Source organism: Vespa crabro, chromosome 20 (assembly GCF_910589235.1).
Source record: "Vespa crabro chromosome 20, iyVesCrab1.2, whole genome shotgun sequence".
NCBI classification, from domain to species: Eukaryota; Metazoa; Arthropoda; class Insecta; order Hymenoptera; family Vespidae; genus Vespa; species Vespa crabro.
In genome coordinates, this window is record NC_060974.1 from 4,343,328 (window position 1) to 4,364,813 (window position 21,486).

The 21,486-nt window shown below is 36.3% G+C and overlaps 1 protein-coding gene across 9 annotated transcripts in view; it reads right to left on the reverse strand.

Moving 5' to 3' along the window:
- Positions 1-21,486, reverse strand: part of LOC124431068 (protein tramtrack, alpha isoform-like) — a 108,688-nt gene that overhangs the window by 86,026 nt on the left and 1,176 nt on the right. For 3 of the 9 annotated variants that reach the window (XM_046978485.1, XM_046978486.1, XM_046978480.1), the window contains exons 1-3: positions 21,216-21,346; positions 18,313-18,512; positions 12,244-12,301 (exon numbers count right to left, since the gene is read on the reverse strand). The gene's annotated coding sequence lies outside the window, so the exon portion shown is untranslated. Of the gene's footprint in view, positions 1-12,243; positions 12,377-18,312; positions 18,513-18,796; positions 18,821-21,215; positions 21,347-21,486 lie in introns of those variants that run through there. The other 6 variants (XM_046978481.1, XM_046978483.1, XM_046978487.1 and 3 more) reach the window with 4 other exon arrangements.

Consider the following 21,486-nt stretch of genomic DNA (forward strand, 5'->3'; position numbering starts at 1 on the left):
TCCCAGGCCACGATAAACAAATCTGACTTGTTCAAACTTTACTGAAACTTTTGAATTATTAACAAACCTGACCGAAATAATCCTAGTGTTATTTTCTTACGTACCATACAAATAGAAAATGTAAGAGTTATGATTGAGTTAAAAAAAAATCGTCGATCTATGAATATTTCAATGAAACGAGAAACTATAAAAAGAGACGAACAGATGCATGCAGAGACACACAGAGAGACAAAAAGAGAGAGAGAGAGAGAGAGAGAGAGAGAGAGATAGGTGTTCGATGGAGTTAGATACCAATCGGATATCATCGTGCAGCTTAATTAAAATGCTTACACGATGTATTTTCAGAAACTGGCTGCGTGTTTGCTCGTTAAAAGCGCGCGTTCATTCGCAGAGCACACAACAGAGAAGGGGCACACACGTACACGCTAGAGCACCCACACACACACACACACACATTCGTTTACACGCTCTTCTGGCGAAATCGAAGCCGATATACGTTTATACTATTATTCGCGCCAAATTGAATTCGCCATTTCATTTCGAAGTATTTTTTAAAAAGCCTTCTCGAAATCGACAGGTGCTTTTCGTGCGTGCGTGCGTGCGTATGCAACAACACACGCTTGCATTCGCGCTCGCACTCACGTCCACGCAAAATTAATTCCGTTGCCGGCCATGCGTTCAAACGCGTAAACCATTGTGCGATATAACTCTAACTATATACATATATACGTACACATGTATGCATGTATGTATGCGTAGGTGTGCCACGTATAACGTAATGATGTGGAGAGAAGGTAAAAAAATAGAGTGAGAGAGAGAGAGAGAGAGAACAAAATAAAATGGTGATACTCAGTGGAAATAGAGTTTATCGAGTAAAAAATGATGTATCGCTTATGATAAAAGGAAAATCGATTTTCTCTCCCTCTCTCTTTTTTTTTTTTTTGTATTTCACGATAGTTCGCAAAATCGCATATGATTGTACGTGTGCGTGCGCATGAGCGCGTGTGTGTGTATTTGTGTCTGCCTTTCTCTCTCTTTCTCTTTTTCTCTCTTTTTCTCTATGGTATGAGAGGGAGAAAGAAAAAGTGCTAAAAAAAAAAAAAAAGAAGAAAAAAATAGAACGAAACGAACCTGCATCGAAACTCAAAAAATATTTTTGACCGAGTTTTTTCTTGTTCTTTTTTCATTTTCTTTCTTTTCTTTTTTTCTTTTTTTTTTTTTTTCCCCAACTCGCACTTTACGTTCGCCGAATTGTTTCGCCGATAGATATTTCTCGCGAATGAGATACACGTCAATTACACGTATGGGATGTATATTAGCGATAACGAAATGCAACGGAAACTAGATCGTCGAAATGTTTAATGAGAATTTGGACGATACTGAAATAATATTATGTGATATAGCAATGCACAAATCTTACTATTGGATGCGTATAAATTCGATTGAATTCCTTTTATCTCGAGACAATCTTCGTACTTATTTGTATTTTTTTTTTTTGTTTTTTTTTTTTTACGTCATGATCATTTCTATTTGTTTATATCGTACATTGTTTTTTTTTGCTTCTATCTCTCCTTTTTTTTTTTTTGTAATTGTCCGATACCACCTACATGATTACGAATTTTGCAATACAAAAGTTTGTAATTGGAACGTATCTACATAAGAAAATACTACTTATTATTACTTGTTACGATTTATAATTTTATTAAATGATTAATAGTACGAAAATTCGAATTTATTATTAATCATTTAATAAAATCCATTGCTGAAATTAATTTTTATTACTTTCATTATCTTATATATATATATATATATATATATATATATATATATATATATCAACATCACGACAATATAAAAATCAATTATTTTTCTATTTACTCAGCCATGTAAAAACGAAAAAAAAAAAAAAAAAAGAGAGAGAGCGCACTTGCCGTTATGGCGGAAAATTAACAAAACAAAAGATACAAAATAAAATAAATAAAAATAAAATAAGGAAGATAAGAAGAGGAATAAAGAAGGAATGGGGCGAGATGGGGGTGGAAAGATAATCGATTCGAGACGTAGCCCACTTTGAGTCGGTAATATCAGGAGGATGACTTTAGAGTGTGCAAAAAAAAAGAAAAGAAGTAAATGAAAAAGAAAAGAAAGAGAAAAAAAAAATGTTAAAAGAAAAAAAGGCCAAAGCGAAATCACAAAGAGGAGAAAACTTTTCGTGCTAAAGTAGACCGGACGATAACGAAATTTTGTTGCATATTTCTCTCTCTCTCTCTCTCTCTCTCTCTCTCTCTCTCTCTCTCTTTTTTTCTCTTTACCATCGTCGTCGTCACTTTATACTTACATACTCGTACTTGCTTGCTTGCTTGCTCGGTCTCTCACGTTTTAGCTCGCTTTACTCTAATGTCTCGACATTTTTTCTTTTCTTTCTTCTTTTTTTTTTTCTTTTTTTTTTTTTTTTTTTTTTTTTTTTTTTGTCAACCAGCAACTTTTTTCCATAGGACTACGAAGAAGAGAGGACGTAATACCAGTGCTCTCTCTCTCTTTTTTTTTTTCTTCTCTTTTAAAAGTGGCAAGACGTTAATTTTGCCTTCGTTCGAGTTCTCGTCCTAGTCATCGTCATAGTCATCGTCCTAACCATCGTCGTTGTCGTCGTTCTCGTCCTTGTCGTCGTCGTCGTCGTCGTCGTCGTCGTCGTCGTCGTCGTCGTCGTTGGTATTAATTATAGGCTGACGTCCATTGCCAGAGGCAAGTGGTTTCTCTACGGAATTTTAACCTTTCTTTTCTTTTTTGCTAGAACACCTCAACGTTCAGAGAGAGAGAGAGAGAGAGAGAGAGAGAGAGAGAGAGATAGAGAGAGAAATTCCACGATAGCAAGACAAGGTATTAGGTGGGATATACTATGTTTTAAAATTCTATTCAATTTCATTCGCAATTTCGACATCAGGTTCATACTCGTTGTTTCTCTCTTTTAAAGTATCACTCACTCACTTCGTCAGAACTCTCTTTTTCTTCGATTTTTTTCTTTTCCTCTTTTTTTTCTTTTCCTCTTTTTTTTCTTTTCTCTTTCTCTTCTTTAGATGATTACGGAAGAGAGTCGTTAGTAAAACGTACGAACGGAGTCGAAGATCTCCCGCTGATTCTCGGAGGATGTTGAGATTAAGCTAATCTCGTGCGTTCGTATAACGGAGTACATTGGCACTACAGCAGAGCAATACGACATAGTACGATCTCATTGCAATTGATAATCGTACGGTGGTTTTTACGATTTTTATATTTTTATTTTTTTTTTTTTTATTTATTATATATATATATATATATATATGATATGTATATAAGTACATACATATGCTGATATATGGTATATATTTATATACATGAGAGCATAGTGTTTAAAAAGTAAGAAAAATGTGAAGGATTTGAGTACCGTTATCGGCTGAAAAATTTTTTAAATTATTAATAATTTGAAAAATTGCAGAAATTCTTGTCACTTTTTAATCTTCCTCATTCCTTTTTTCCTTTTTCCAAAATTTTTATCAATTTCTATCCACGTCATTTTTTTCGATACGATATCTTTTATATATAAACGATATAGGTGTACAAAAAAAAGAGGGAAGAGAAAAAAAGGATCAATCGAGAAATCGAAAGGCGTTCGTGTGCATCGTCGGCGGGAAAATTTCAAAATTTTCTTGACTGTTTTATCGCAAAGTCCAATCAAATCACATCAATTCAATTCAATTCAATTCAATTCAATTCAATCCCCGCGATGTCTGATTTACCCCGGACGTATTTATGAAAGAAGAAAATTGAAAAGGAAACAAAGGAAAAATATTCGGCGGCGATAATTGGAAGATTACGAAATATCGGCAACTTCAATATCACAAGAAAAAGAAAAAAAGGAAAAAAAAAAAAAAAAAGAAGAAGAAGAAGAAAAAAAAATAAAGAAAGAAAAGAAAAGAAAAAAGAAAATTCTGAGAAAATCGATTAGAAATTTCCGCAATCTGATTCTCCGAGGAAAACGTAGAGATAATAGGAGGAAGGGGGGGGCGGTTAAAGGGGAAGGGGAAAAGAGAGAAGTGGGTGGGTAAAGTGGGTAGGAGAGAAGAAACGAAGCTGTAGTACGGAAGGAAAGGCCGGCTAAACGTTAGCCATTTTAAACGTAATTGCCGTGTATTTGAGACTGCGTGTCAGCGTTTATTGGTAAAAGGACGATGGTAACGACGATAGTGGTAATTATCGTATGGAAGTTACACCCGTCGCTAGCTGGTGTTACAATAGAACGATAGCGATGATAACGATCCTTTTCAAATGAGTATGATACACACACACACACACATACACACACACATATACCGTTGTAATTTTAACTCCAGAGATTTTCCAAACGATCCACTACGATCTTTCTTTTCTTTCTTTCGTTTTTCTCTTCTTTTTCTTTTTTTATTTTTTTTCCCCTCTCTATCCCCCTTGTTATCACCAAATGAAATTTTGAATTAACAAAATCGTTCGACTTTCTGTAATCTAATTATTTTTATTCCTTTTCTTTCTTTTTCTTTTTTTTTTTTTTACGTCTGACAAACGATTATCTAATTTATGAAACTTTTTATATAATTTGTATGTTATGCTATAATAATAATAATAATAATAATAATAATAATAATAATAATAATAATAATAATAATAATAATATGAAATAATATAGTGTATGAATATATTACAAAGGTATAATTCAAGCGACTGTGACGAATTATATATTCTTCCATTTTCCTTTTTTTTCCTATTTCTTTTTTCTTTTTTTGAAAGTTAGAAAAAAATGTTAGAGGAAAAAAAAGACTAACGCCTCGAGATTTACTACATATTCCTATTCATATTTTTTTCGCAATACTGCAATAATGCATGAGCGTTTGGCGGTTGCACTTTTTTTTCTTCCTTTCCTTTTTTCATGGAATCGCATTTTGTTTACTTTTTTTTTTTTCTGCTCGTATCAAATACTCGGCACATTTATTGCGTGAAAAAAAAAGTGTTAGGATGCAATGTCGGAAAATGATTAGTTCATAGGGGAATTTTGAAAAAGAGAGAGAGAGAAAAAAAAAATAAGTCCGATGATTCACGCGACTGTAACAGGCCCTGTCTGTTCCTTTTTCTTTTTTTATTTTTTCAGGTGGCTAGAAAAAAATTTTAAAAGAAAAAAATGAATGATCCAAGGTATACTAGATATTCCCGATCATATTTTTCTTCCAAAGGCTATAATGCTAACGTGCATGTGCATCTGCGAATAAAAAAACAAAAAAAAAAAAAAAAAAAAGGAAAATAAAAGTAAAAAGGAATATGATTCGTGAATATGTAGTCCATCTTGAATCATTCATCTTTTTCCTCTAACATTTTTTTCTAACTTCGGAGAAGAAAAGAAAGATATGGCTTGTAATAGTTGCTTGTATAATTACTATATATTTAATAAATATATAGTAATTATACATAGTACAATACAATATTATAGGAAATGCATATTATCGATATATATATACACATACACTATATTATTTATACTATAAATTTCATACATAATTTTTCATTTAGTACAATTGTACTATAGTAATTTGTAATTATAACCTACACTTGGCAGACATTAATACTTGTTAGGATATACATATTTGCGAAGAACAAATTAAATTTAAAAGTGTAAAAAAAAAAAAATACAAATATAAAATTTTTTACTGAGTCAACCTTAAATATATAGATACGTGACTTTTAATTTACATGACCGATTAAAACAAATAACAATAAAGAAAGACATATAAAATAAAAAGAAATTATTTTTTTTCGTTATATTCGAATGGTCGTTCGAATTTTCGTTCGATGACAAAATAAAGTTACAATAAGTCAATTATAATATTTCGACTTAGATGTACGATATAATATAATTTGAAGTATCCAAAAATATCACGAACATTTCGTGCCAATATTTATTTTTAAGCTAAAATAAATTATAAATATATATATATAATTATATATTTTTTTTATTGTCATCGTTGACCAAAAAATTACACACGCACACATACACGTATATGTATATGTATACAATGTTATCCGAGTTAATAAGCTAAGGAACGTTGCGTGACCTAGAGATAACTTCGGTTAATATTTCATTAATAATCTACTTTTGGACAGGTTTTTTTCTTTTCGAGCGATAAAAAAAAAGAAAAAAAAAGAAAGAAAGAAAGAAAGAAAAAAGAAAAAGAAATTTCACTCGCGGAACATAAACTTCGAGAAATAAAATAAAAATAAAAATAAAAATAAAAAAAATAAATAATAAAAAAGAAGAAAACATATAAAGAAGGAAAAATAAAAAGAGAGGAGAAAAAAACAATTCGCAAATAAGAAACGATACAGAGACGAGACGATATAACGCGAGAACGAATACGAATGATCGATAAACGTACGTCGATTAAAGATAAACTAATTAATTATCGAATATCATTTAAGATGAGACACAATATACGTGTTTCGTCGATTTTTCTTTTTTATATTCTGGGACATTACCGAAGATATCTCTTCTCTCAATCTTTACATATAATTAAACGTACATCACGTATCGAGATTACGTCGTAGAAGAAAAAAGAAGGCTGATGATGACGAAGAGTATCGGCTAATGACGACGTTAAAAATCGTAAACAGAGATAAAAGTGAAATAAAAAGAGACAGATACGTAGGAAGACATGGATAGAGGTAGGTAGACGGAAAGATAAAGAGATAGATGGATACATAGATAGAGAGAGAGAGAGAGAGAGAGAGAGAAAGAGAGAATGTGTGAGTGCTGCAAATTGTTTCAAGCAAGTGTGAGGTTTATAATTAGCATATAAATACATAATTGATAACAACTAAACGACAGTTCGAAGAATATCGAGAGAAAAATCGAAAGTTTCATCGAAGATCGAACGAAGAAGAAACGTCAATGGTCGAGAATGGAGATGAGAGAGGTTGTACGATAGGCCAAGGGGGAGGTTAAGAAAAAAAAAAATCACGAGAAAAGAAAAAAAAAAGCAAGAACTAAAGAAGACGTGTTAAAGAAAAATATTATCCTGACGGGAACACGTGTACTCCGGCATTTCCGAGAGAAAGAGAGAGAGAGAAAGAGACACTTTGAAATCCGATAAGCGTTTTGCGCGGTGCTTCACACGTCGTGAACCCGGCACGACGACATCATCTCGCTTACACCGGGTATGTTAAAAGAGATCACTTTTTTTATAGAAACTGAGTAAAGAGTATGAGTAAATGTGAATGCAATGGGTATCCTTTCGTAAAAAATAGTAAATTAAAACTTAAGCAAGTACATAACTAGTATTGTATTATATTTTCAATGATAAATAAAAGAATAAATTAATTAATAAATTAAACAAATATATAAATAAATAAATATATATAATACAATATAAACGAATAAATAAATAAATTTTATGCCGAGTAAATTTCATTTTGATTTTTTTCTCTGTCTGTCCGCGCACTTGTATATATATATATATATATATATATATATATATCTTCCCCATAAACGTTATCAAGGTTATAGAGATGGTATAGAGATGTATAGCACAGGGTACCAAAGTTCGATCCATAATTCAAAAAAAACAAGGAAAAACAGGGTCAAAACAACGTTACATGCCGATTGCGTGTCGTACTGTTGATAGGTGATACAGAATACGTATATATATATATATATATATATATATATATATATATATATATATGTGTGTATATAAAAAAATGCACATATTGGTATATGCATGTGTAGAATAAAAACGCATGTCAGTATATACATATACATGAACACACAACACATACACACATACACACATATATATATATATACACACACGAGCAGAAGTACCGAGTCCAAGTTGGAAAGGTTGTAATTTTCGCTAACAAGATATCAACCCTGTGAATTTTTCTAGGTATGAAGGTTATTATTATCGTCCGTCGTTATACCACGATCATCTTTCTCTTCCCTCTTCTTTCAGTCTGTATTCAATGATCTTTCTCTCTCTCTCTCTCACATACACACGCACAAAGGACACACACGTACAAACAACGAACAACAACATAGATTGTCGAGCGTGTACCGAGGTCGTTCGCATCGTTGCCGAAGAAAGAAGACGTAGAGGAGAATAAAAAGAGAGAGAGAGAGAATGAGAGAAAAAAGAAAGAGAGAGAGAGAAGAACATATAGGGGAACGAGTTGCGTTACGGTTTGTATTACTACAAGTGGTGCTGCTGCTCTCGTGGTGCCCGCTTCCGATGCAGCGACGGTGGAGGCGGCGGCGGCGGCGGCCCCCGGAAAGGAGCCGGCCCTGATCTCGGACAAGCAAGGCGTAACGAGGTATATCAACTGCACCGTAAAACCGAGTTTACTAAACTCCCACCCGCATAAGACTGCGACAAGCTATGAAATCGAACGAAGGGGAAAATATATGGTGTGTGCGTGTGTATATATATATATGTATGTGAATATATATGAGAGACAGAGAGAAAGAGAAAAAGAAAGAAGGATATGAAAGAGCTTTCAATAACATTCGTCTCGTAGTCGTCGTCGTCGTCGTCGTCGTCGTCGTCCATCATTCAAGTAGTATCTCGTCACGAGAAATTCTCGACGTTCCTAATTTATTAATTTAGAACTCTCGAGAAACGAGAGTTCCGTCAGATACGAAGAGACCAAGAAGAAATCAAGAGAGAGAGAGAAAGAGAGAGAGAGAGAGAGAAAGACGTGTCATCGTCTTTCCTTCATTCGGCTAAGCTTTTTAACCTTTTTCATCCTCCCCTCCCTCCTCCTACCCACCATATATTCTTTTTCTTTTCTTTTTTTGATCGTTCTATCGATTAAAATCCTAGACATCGAGGTATGAAGGGGTGGGCGGGAGGAGCAGGGAGGATAGAACGAGCGAGGTAAAGAGGATAGGAGAAGGGTGTTAGGATGATAGGAGGTTGAGGTCAGAGCGTTAGTGTTTCTTCTTCGACACACCCATTTTCGAACGTGTGATTGTTTTCTATCTCGCTCGGTTTTATCACTTTTTCACGGCTACGACATTTTCAATCGTCGTTTTGAAAATGTATGACATAGTTGTGTTCGTGTGTATCTGTGTATGTGTGTAATAAAAAAGAAGGATGCAATTTAGCTTACCATTAAATCTGCGCTTACTTTTTTTGGAAAAACCCAGTATAATATTTATACATATATATATATATATACATAATACGTATGTATGTACAATAAGATGAGATCGATCATCTATGAAAATCTTATATTGACTATTGACGATGAGAATCGAGAATAACAAAGAGAGAGAGAGAGAGAGAGAAGTACAACGAGTTGGTGACGTCAACGATCGCTCTTTTTCGAATTTGCAATGACGCACCGCAAAGCTTCGACCAGTTTTCTGTGACTCTCGTTTCAACTATATATGTATGTATGTATTGTAGTTACCTGTTATAATGCAGGCTATGCGAAAAAAAGAAAAAAAAAGGAAAAAAGAAGAGAGAGAGAAAAAAGGATCGTCGAACGCGGAATGCAAGAAAGTCGTCGAGAATACATATATGCATACATACATACATACATATGTGCATGCATGCATGCATGCATATATATATATACACATACATAAACGCGTTTGAAATCTCGCATGGTCAAGATATTTCTTTTTCTTTTTTTTTTTCCTTCTTCCTTCCTTCACACTAATTTCTCGAGTGTCCACTCTTTGTCGTCCAACTTCTTGTTCTTCCTCTTTTTCTTCTCTCGTCGTACATAAACGAGGATGACGATTGGACTTTGTAATTAACGTGACTTCGAGTTTCGCGCCTCGTCTATATGACGCGGGAAATTCGAAAATTTTTATGCACATACGTACGTAAGAATGACACTTTAATAAATTTTAAATCTATATTTATGTTGATACGACGATACCTGATATTGCATTTGTTACTTCGAGATACACATGTACTTTTTATAAGACTATCACACACATAAGTGAGTAAGTAAGTGAATAATAAAAGTACATATATGCATACGTCGACTTCCGAGAAAAAGAAAAGAAAAAAGAAAAAAGAAAAAAAATTTCCGCATAAAAATAAGGATCGAATTAACTAGACGCCCTCCGGCTCCCTGCTAATCGCGTGCCGCGAAATACTTGGAAAAGTCCACACCAACCCCCCACCCAGTCCACTAAACCCCGTCCCCACCTCCCTCTTCTCCTTCTACGTGAACCCAACACCCTCTACCACCACCACCGCCACCGCCATTTCCACCCCTCCTCCTACTACTCCTCCGCGCTCCCTTCTTCCTTCATTAATCGCGATTCACGACGATGAGTCATTTCGAAATAATTCCTACTCGAAAATTCCATGATAGAGTAAGAGAAAAAACAGAAAGAAAGAGAGAGAGAGAGAGAGAGAGATAGATAGATGGAAGGAAGGAGATAGAAAAAAAGGAGAGAGATAGAGAGAGAAATACAATCAGAAGGTCTTGATAATATTCTTGGACGTCTTGGAATCATCTCGGCGAATAAAATCGCTTGCCGCAGTAAAAGAAAAAGAAAAAAAAAAGAAGAAGGAAAGAAAAAAAGAGAAAGAAAAAAATGAAGAAAAAAGAAAAGACCGAAAGGAGTGGGGGGAGAAGAGAAGGAACTTCGTGATGCGAGCAGCAATAAAGTGAGGTTAGAGCTACAACGAAGAATGCAATTTTGATTAATACAAAGCGATAGAGAGAGAGAGAGAGAGAGAGAGAGAGAGAGAGAGGGAAGAGAGGGATAAAAAAAGTACATATATCCCATAAGAAATATAACGAGCGTAAAACATGCGACATTAAAAACCACGAAAAGTGGTTGCTTATTTAGGAAGAGTCTCTAACGAAGGGGGGATTCTCTCTCGTTGGAGAGATCTTCAAAGTCGCATTATTCCAACGCGTCTACAACTTTATCTCTCTCTCTCTCTCTCTCTCTCTCTCTCTCTCTCTCTCTCGTTCGTTCGCTCACTTTATCTCCCCACCTCGTTGAAGTAGAGGGGGTCAGAGGAAAAAAGAAAGAGACGTACAGCAGAGAGTTCATGCAGACGACGCGACCGCGTGGAGTCGAAGAGTATGCGTCGTTTCTCTTTCTCTCTCTCTCTCTCTCTCTCTCTCTCATTCTATCTCACCTCTCTCCCTCTCTCTTTTTTCCTGACTGGCAAAGCTCTATTGTTTCCCTTTACGCGCTTCTCCCCGCTCACGTTCTTCTCTCTCTCTCTCTCTTTCGTACCATATCGTGCAAGACGACGAAAAGTAACGAGAGTGGCCGAACTAGCGGTGTCGCGCATACACACGAATTACACACGAATTACACACAAAATTTACAACTGTTTCTATATCAGAAAAAAGAAAGAAGAGAGAGACGGAGTAATCAAGTGAAAGAGATAAAAAAAGAAATAAAGAGAAAGATCTGAAGGATTTAGTAAAAGAGAAAAAGAAACGACAAAGTAAATCATATAGAAGAAAGAAAAGCAGAGATAAAAAGAGAGAAAGTGATCGAGTAAATGAGAGAAAGAGAGAGGAGGGAGGGAAGGAGGAGAGTCAATGAAAACGCGAGGTCGTTTGACGGGCTATGGTCCGCATCGTCGTTTTTCATCATTCCGTTGTCATCGTTGTGTATTGTAACATCGTTGTACGTTGTGTCGTCGCCACACAGCCGTTGTCGTTGATTGTGTTGGTTGTGTGTTGTCAATGCATCATCGTCGTCGTCGTCATCGTCAATGTGTAGTCGAAATTCGCGATCGGTAATTTCATGTCGACGCTCTTTGCCGCTATAGCCGCGACGGGAACGGGTACCGAAAGTGGGAGGAAAACGAAAGGGGAAATGAGAAAGAGAGAGATGGAACACAAAGTGTCGTATGGTGGGGGTAACGCTAGTCGGCATGAAAAAGAAAGAGAGAGAAAAAGAAAGAAAATGAGAGAATGAAGAGAGAAAAAGAGAGAGAGAGAGACGTCGGTCTAACATGGCAGACGTTGGCCGTGCAGGCGGAAAAACATGCTCTCACGAGGAAAGAGTTTCGCGCGCGCGTATTCTTGCTTACTCGCGTTAGAAAAATTCGTTGTACACGCACATACGTACGTACATATATATATATATATATATATATATATATATATATGTATGTACGTAGGATATATAAGTGAGAAATAAAATAATGACAAGCGAAGAAGAAAAGGAAAAATTGCGTTATATGTACTCACGCTCGTGCTTCATCCAACTCGTATTATCATCCCCTTGTGCGCGTGAGCACGCGCGCGTCTACAGTCAAGTAATGTTGTGGTGGTAGTAGAGTAGTAGTAATAGTAGTGGTGGTGGTGATCGTGATGTAGCAGTAGTAACGATGACGATGGTGGTGGTGCGGTGTAGTGGTTGGTAGTAGTGGTGGAGCCAGCAACAGCAGCAGCAAGTAGTAGCAGTAGTAATAGTAATAGTAGTAGTAGTAATAGTAGAACGGACGAAGAATGAAGTAAAAGAGCGAAGAGGATGGATTAGCAGGAAGAGAACGGCGGCAAGAAGTAAAAAGTATGAATGTGTGAGTGACAGAGAGAGGGAGGGAGAGGAGGGAAAGAAAGAAAGAGAGAGAGATAATATAGAGGGTGAACGGGGAAGTAGGAAGGATGAAGGGACCGAGGGAGAGGGTGGGGCGGTAACGTTGCAAAGAGAGGGGAAGGTAGGTGGTATGCGAGGAAGCTTCGCACACGCGGCCCTCACGCACTCGGTTCACGCACTCTGTTCGCGCACTATGTTCGCGCACCGCGAGAGTGACTGCTCGTTCTCTCTTTCTCTTTATCCATTTATCTATCCTGCCTGTCTAACTGTCCATCTATCTCTATCTATCTATCTTTTTCTCTCTCTTTCGTTTTTTCTTTCTATTTTTCTTTCTTTTCTTCTTTCTTTCTTTCTCACGCGTTACTCGAGAGTTCAAGCGGAAACAAACGCACTGACGTTGGGTTTTCTATCTTTTTCTTTTCTTCTTTCTGTATATATATATGTATATATATATATATTTATTTGTATGTAATGTATCTCTCTCTCTCTTTTTGTCTCTACTGTCCGTCTGTCTATCTCTTTCTCATTCACGTTTTCGCTCTCGCTCTCTTTCAGACGCACATGCTATCTTTCCCTCTCTTTTCAAAGGAAAAAGTAGTAAGAGAAGGAGAACCGTCGGAAGGGCGCGCTTTTACGAAATGGTTACGAATCGGCTTGTAACTTTTTTCCTCTCCTCTTTTCTTTTTTTTTTTGTTTCGTTGCTTTTATCTTTTTATTCTTTCTTCTTCTCTCTTTCTCTCTGTTTATTTTCTTTTTTGACGAGAACGACGGTCAATGACGACAACGACACAACGAAATAACGAACAGTCGTGAGTTTATGTGCGTGCGTGCGTGCGTGCGCAACACGCGATCCTATATATACCTGGTGATATTTTGTTCTTTTATATTTATATATTGCTTTTATTTTTTTTTCCTTAAAAAAAGAAAAAGGAGCACATGTCTCTTGTACTAAGTTACATATGTACTCTCTTACACGAGATTACTACGCACGAGACAGTTTTATATATATATATATATGTTACACGCGCGCACACACACACACGCGCGCGCGCAAAGAGAAAGAGAGGAGAAAGAGAGAGAGAGAGAGAGAGAGAGAGAGAGAGAGTGAGTGAATGAGTGAGTTTCACGCGCACGCGAGACGTGTGTTTCATTTGACGTGCAGAGAGACGAGAAGAGAGAATGAGAGAACGCCGCGTCGCGAAACGACAACACTCCGGGACGAATATAATGAAGAAACACAACGCCGGCGTTGACGGACGGGATGATGACGATTACGACTATAACAACGATGACGATGACAACGACAATGACTACGACGACAACGGCGACGACAACGACAACAACGGATGTGTGTGACGTACAAAATGGCGTTTGTCGAACCGCCCGCGCCCGATCAGCTGGAAAATGCCGGAATGCCGCCGCTAGGAAAGATCGACTGACTGCCGAGGTTCGCGGCCCTAAGTGGTTTGACGTTAAGAACGAACGAGCGAGCGAGGGAGCGAGAGTGTGAGATAGAAAGAGATATATATATATATATATACACATATATAATAGAGAGAAAGAGCGAGAGAGAGAGAGAGAAAGAGGTTGGGAGAAGACAGAGATAAAGAGAGAGACGGAGAAAGAGGAGGAAGCGACTGAGAAAGAAAGAGTGAAAGAGAGATAGAGATAGAGATAGATAGATGGATAAAAAGAGAAAGAGACAAAGAAGCATGGAAGAAGGGGGTGCAGGTCCGTTGGTGGGGGATCGAGGGGCGGCGAGAGTAAAAGGAGGGGAAGCACCCCACTTTTCCTAACGTTCGTCGGACGGCTTCGACTACCTTCGATTGCTTTCGACCGTAAGCACAGCAGGGCCGTGTCGCGCGTTGCAAGTATCTCTTTCTCTTTCTCTCTCTCTCTCTCTCTCTCTCTCTCTCTCTATATCGTATATATATAGGAATTTTCCTGACATTAAAAACAACTCTCTGGCTACTCGCTTAATAATTATAACAACTTTTTACAACCCGCTTAAAATTATTGATATTAGCAGACTTTTTCGAATAACCATGTCGAATAACGGTAGTAGTTTAAAAATAAAAAAAGAGGAAGAAAAAAACAAGTCAATTTCGTCTTAGGAGGGAACAAGGAAAGAAAGGAAGCGAGAGAGAGAGAGAGAGAGAGAGAGAGAGGACTGAAACTTTTCGGTTTCGTACTTTTCCGTGCTTTTCCGTACTTTTTCGTAATTTTCCGTATATCTCCGTGTAACTTCGTCCATATAGCGCGAAACATCATGCAAGACCGACGACGCGCCTCTCTCGTTTGTTTCTTTCTTTCTTTCTCTCTCTCTCTGTCTCTCCCTCATTCCTTTCGGCTTATATATTCTATGTATGTATATTATATGTATGTGTGTATGTATGTATGTATATATTCTTGCTTTGGCCGTTCCTCTCGCCGAGGAATTTATAAAAATCAATATAATACTCGCCGGCCGAAGAAGGGGACGGCAAAAAATTCGGGGTCCCGTTCTTCTTCCTTTCTTTATTTCTTTCTTTCTTTCTTTCCTTCGTTCGTTCGTTCGTTCGTTCGTTCGTTCCTTCCTTCTCTCTCTTTCTCTCCCTCGCTCGATTTCTTTTTTCCTTCTTTTCTTTTCCCTTTTTTTTCTTTTCTTTTCTTTTCTTTCTTTCTTCTTCTCTTTTTCTTTTTTTTTTCCATTCCTTTTGTACTTTTTACCGCGAAGCCCGCGTGCGCGTGTCTGCCTTACGTCTCTTTCTCTCTCTCTCTTTTCCCCTTCTTTCATATATACACATCATATATATATATATATATATATATATATATACGTATGTATGTACGTACGTGTATATATATATATATAATATCTCCCTTCCTCTTCGAGCTGCCCTCGAGAAGGAAGCCGTTATCGCGAGCGAGCGCATCTGTCCGCAGAAATGAGAGAGCGCGGGAGAGTTTATTTTCTTCGATTTTTCTTTTTCTTTTTTCCTTTGTACTTTTTATTTTTTCCGTCTCTTTTGCTCATCCTCCCACTCCCCAGAAATAATAATAATAATAATAATAATAATAATAATAATAAAAAATAAAATTGCTTTCTTTAATCTTTTCCTTCTTTCGATAGCCATCTCACTTTTCGTGAAATAATAATAATGGTAATAATAATATAAATAAAAACAAAACTTGTTTTCCTTTTCATTTCAATTAAATAAATAAATAAACAAATAAATAAATGCAATAAATTTATTTTTCTTTCTAAAGAAGAAGTAGAAGAAAAAAAAAAAAAATAAGATAATCTTCTCGTTTCCTCCTTACGATCTTTTCGAATTATACCTTTTGTCTGAATTCACGTATATATATATATATTTATCATTTCTTCGAACGATATTCCACGAGAATGAATGTGAGAAACAATGAAAATGGGTGGGGGGGGGATTGGAGTGGTGGGTTAGGGTGAGGGCACGATTGGGACGGGGACAGGGGTGTGAGGGTGAGGGAGATCGGTCGAAGGTATCGTTTCTTGGCATATCCGATCGCTTGCGCTCGGTGGAAGCTTTAGAGAAGGTCGAGGACCTGTTAGAGAACGAAGACGGTCGATCGTGCACGAGAAATTCAAGATGAGAAAGGGAATCTCTCTGTCTCTCTTTCTCTCTCTCTCTCTCTCTTAGACACACTATCTATCTGTCTATCTATCTCTCTGTCTATTGTATATACACCACTTCCATTATTACGAGGTTTATAATCTACTCGTAGATATGACGATAAATTGACTTTTCTCTTGGTTACAAAGACACTTCGTTATTCTTTTCTCTCCTTTGCAAAAAAAAAAAAAAAAAAAAAAAAAAAGAAAAAGAAAAAAGAAAGAAAAAACGAATTGATTCCATGATAGAAAAGGGAAAAGGAAGGGTTGCGCGGGGAGGGGGAAGGAAAAGAAGAAAAAACGAAAGAAAGAGAGAGAGAGAGAGACGAACGAAACGGGAAACTCGACGAGTGGAGAGGAAAGAGAGAGAGAGAGAGAGAGAGAGAGATGAAAAACTGGCGTGGGTTCCGATACTAGAGAGAGGTTCGTAATCAAACGAGATCGAGGGGAGATCATTAATTTCATCCGCCGATGTCCTCGAATCGTTTACTTTGCAAAGTGTCGAACGAAACGATTGATTGTCTTTCGAAACTTTCCACAGAGAAGTATTAGAAGTAGAGGAAGGATAAAAAGAAGTAATACGGAATTTCGTAGAGAGGTTAAAAACGTTTCATGCCGGAACTCTTTCGCGTAGTTCGCGCTCCCCCTGTACTGTCTCTCCCCCCTCACTCTCTCTCTCTCTCTCTTTCTCTCCTCCTCCATCCCTTCCCCCGCCATCACCCCTTCCCATCACTTAAGATTATCGAGAAAGAACATTTCTTGTGAAGAAGAAGAAGAGGAAGAGAAAAAGAAAGAAGTACAAAAGAAGGGAAATGAAAGAAGAAATAAAAAAGACGAAAACTGTTTCGGTAAAGGATATTATCGCTCGTTGTGTGTATTCCATCTTGTTTCATCTTTTTTTTCTCTCTTTGTATATATATATATATGTGTGTGTGTGTGTGTGTGGGTGTGTATATGTAACGAGACTTGAAATCGTCATACGACTTTTCGTTTTTTTTTTGTTTCCTTTTTCTTTTCTTTCGTTCTGTGTCCCTTGTTTAATCAATCGCAAACATTGAAATATGCATCTTATTTAGTACGAATATAATAAAAAATTTGTAAAGGAAAAAAACACGACTTGTCCCGTCTCGTCTCCTGAGAGAACTGATCCGACAATCGAGAATTAAATATGGCTGCTTTATTATTTTCGTTATTCCTCTACTTATCGCATGTATGCACGTATGTATGCTTGTATGCATGTATGTATGTAAATATGCATATATGTATGTATGTATTATTATAATCGTCATTTACTACAAATACTCGCTCTTAAAAATTCTATGGAGTAGTTTAGTTGTTGTCTCTCTAAAAAGGTTAGACAATAAAAAAAGAAAAAAAAAAAAGAAAGAAGAAAAAAAGAAGAGAGAAAAAACGGGATAATGCAGGATAAAGAAGCTATATGATGAAATAGTTGTATATGTATTACCTTTTCTTTTTTTTTTTTTGCGAAGGGCACTCGATGAAATAGGCTGGTCCAATGTCTTTTTATCACAGCCCAGGGGCGAACGAATAAAAGGTTACGGCAATGTAGGAACGTTAATAAAGAGGCTAAAAACTACTGCTACAAAATGACACGTGACATCGATTCGGAAATTGAAATCGCCATTTCCCTTTTTTCGAGAAACGAAAGATCGACTTTGTTTTCAAAATGGTTATCGTCCGTTTTTTCTTTTCTTTCTTTTCTGTTTTTTCTTCTTCTTTTTTTTTTCTTTTTTTTTTTTGAAACGATCATAGCGATCCTTGAAAAGTTTGCAAAGGTATGCATTACGAACCAATAAACGAAATCTGTTGTCATTTTGAAATTCTACGAATCAATTTGAAAGAGAACACAAAAAATATTTTTAAACGCGAGACCAACGACCGTATTTCGTGCGATTTTATTTTTCGAATCGTCTCGAATGGACACTCACTTGTGGATTTGTTACTTTTAAGAAAAAGAAAAAAATATATATATATATATATATATATATAAGAGAGATAAGAAAAGAAAAACAAAAAAGAAAAAGAACAAAAAGGAAGAATCAAACGTTTACCTTTCAGTATTAAAACTCACCGTAATTCTGTGCCTTTTCTGGGATCGGTCGTTGTGCTTCCTCAACCGGAAGCATAGGAAAGCGGTACCCTGGAGAACATTCGTCCAATCCCTCGCCTCCTCCATCGCGAAGAAAGGCTTGGGATTGGTTGCCGCTGCTCTTTCGTTCTTCCAACGAATCCTCTCTCGAAATGTATCCGTCAACGAGAGAAAGAGAGTATCTTAATAAGTAATTAACGAACAATTAATATTTCTATTTTATTTATATTATTTAATATATATATATATTTAATATAATATATATATATATATATTAAAGAACAAAAATCCCCTCCCCCTCCCGCCTAAATTAATATTACTTATATTTTCTTTTATCCACCAATCACCGTTCGACATAATCGCTAGCCTATAAAACCTTACGATCGATATTTAATATACGCATTTAAAAAAAATGGATGCCAAGATGGCGGAATACGTCACAGAACAATAACGATACTTTACGTACATATGTATATTATAAATACGCAGATTCGAAGACTCGCCTTTCCTAATTGACAATTAAATCGTTAATGGTTTCTTTGTTTTTTTGTTAGAAAAGAATAAGAAAAAAGTTAAATAAAAAAGAAAAGAAATGACGAGATATAACGATGCTATTGTTACTACGAGCCTAAGGGATAATAGAAAAAGTGAATTTATCTGTTCGTTCATGAACGTTAGGCAAATTTGACGTATGAGATAAGACAAAGGTAATCGACCTTAAAAGATAAACGACGTGATAAAGGGATCGAAAGAAATGCGAGAATGAAATTTGCGGAAATCAATGTAACGATCGACGCCAATGCTGATATTCTCTTTCTCTCTCCCTCTTTCTCTTTTCTCCTCTGTCTTACTTTCACATTTCTTGTCTCACTCTTTTCATTCTTCTTCGTTTCTCGTATTTATTCGCGGACAATGAATGTATATTCCCGTTTATCGTATTCACACAGAGATAAAGGAAATAGTTTACGCTTACGTATATAACCTCTCTCCTCGCTTTTCTTATGATCATCATTATTAAAACGCGTATACTTAACCTATACGACGAGTAAATTAAATGCATAAATAAGTTAATAACAAAACAAAAAAAAAAGAAAAAAAAAAAGAAATACAAATAAGCGAAAATTTTCGTTTTAACAAATGATAGAAATATCAATCGAATATACATATATATATATATATATATATATATATATATATATATATATATACGTATGTACATATACGTAAGTATTCGTGTATACATATGTAAGTACCTGCATTCTTGACATCTTTCATAGAGTTTACCGTTCCATGTTCATCTGTAATAATAACACAGACAGAACGAAGCATAACGCGATTATATATACACATATATACTTATATGTACATATATATATATATATATACACGTAGCAACACGAGGAAAGAGGCAAATCGAAATATCAAATATTCACGAAGGCGAATTGCGAAGGAAATATGGTAGCAAGACGACGACGACGATGACGACGACGAATGGTTGTCGTTCGTCGATTTTTCGTTTGCAACAAGCTAAAAAACAAAAAAAAGATAGAGAAAGAGAGAGAAAAGAAAAATACGAAGACGAAGAAGAAGAAGAGGTAAAAGGAAACAAGAAAAACGGAAAATCAACGTTGGAGACAAAGTAGTAGACTTTCATCCTTTAATTTCCCTCTTTCCTCTCCCCTTAACCCCATCCCTGTCAACTCCCTTGTCTCGCCAGCACACCCGCCCTTCTTTTTATCCTCCTCGTTCGAAATTAGCTAGGTAGAGAGAGAAAGAAAGAGAAAGAGGGAGGGAGAGAAAGAGAGAGAAAGTTCTAGCTGCTTTTTTCCTTATTTCGGACGCGCGGCCGCGAGGTAATTTCGGGGCAAAATTCCAAGTCCCAACTGTTGCGCAAACCGCGAAGGCGCAAACGCAGTCTTGGGGGCGTGGCGATCGACGAAGGGCGCGGAAGCGGCCGATAACACGCTGCCGTTTTCTCTCTCTCTCTCTCTCTTTCTTTCTCTCTTACTCACTTTACCCTCTCCAACAATTCCGTTTTTCCCCTTGTTCCAACAGAAAGAAAGAGAGAGAGAGAGAACGATAGAGATAGAGAGAAAGTAGAGAGAGAGAGAGAGATAGAAGAGATAAAGAAAGATGACCCGCCAAAATAATATGTATCATGTTGCTGAAAAAAAATAAAAAAATATATATATATAAAAGTGACGATTATATACAAAAAAAGTTAGGAAAGAAGTATATACCGTTCTCCATATAATAATAATAATAATAATAATAATAATAATAACAATAATAATAATAATGATAAAAAGAAAAAGAAATAAGAAAAAAATTATACACGAAATTAACCTAACCTTTTATCGGGGTAACATTTCAAATTACTTTTCCTTTAATATCTTCATCTTAAATCATCATCATCATTATCATAATCATTATCATTATTGTCATCATTGTTATCATCATAGATGAAAAAATTCAGTGTTGAAATTCGTATGTTCGCGCGCAAACGAAAAATATTAAGAAAGAAAGCCTGTTTAAACTCTCCCTGTTTGGTTATCTTTTGTTTCTCTCTCTCTCTCTCTCTATATATATATATCTTCGTATACATACGTATATATATAAACTGAACGCGTTGCTAACCTAAAAAAGAAAGAAAGAAAGAAAGAAAGAAAGAACGAAAGAAAGAAAACAAGAATGAAAAAGAGAGGAAAAAGGCATTTTTCTTTTCTTTCTGAAACAACAACGACGACGACGACGACGACAACAATGCGATACGAACGAGAACGACGGAGTCGTTTCTGGCTCTCCTCTATGACGACACGACGACACGACGATGATGACGATAACGAGAATGGATCGATTTATTTATTTTTTTAATCTCACGTTACCTTTTCACGAGCCTTTCGCCAAATACGATATCGAATTAAAACGCGAGAGATGCGTACGGCATCCATGGACGCGGACGATGGTATCCTTCCGCGCGCGTCACGTTGTTGCCGACGACAGCCGACGGATGACGACGACGACGACGACGACGACGACGACGACGACGACGACGACGACGACGACGGGGACGGGAAACGACGACAAAGTTTACGACATTGACGGCGATGACATTTATTACGATCATTGGTGGTCATTCATTTTCGAAAAATAAAT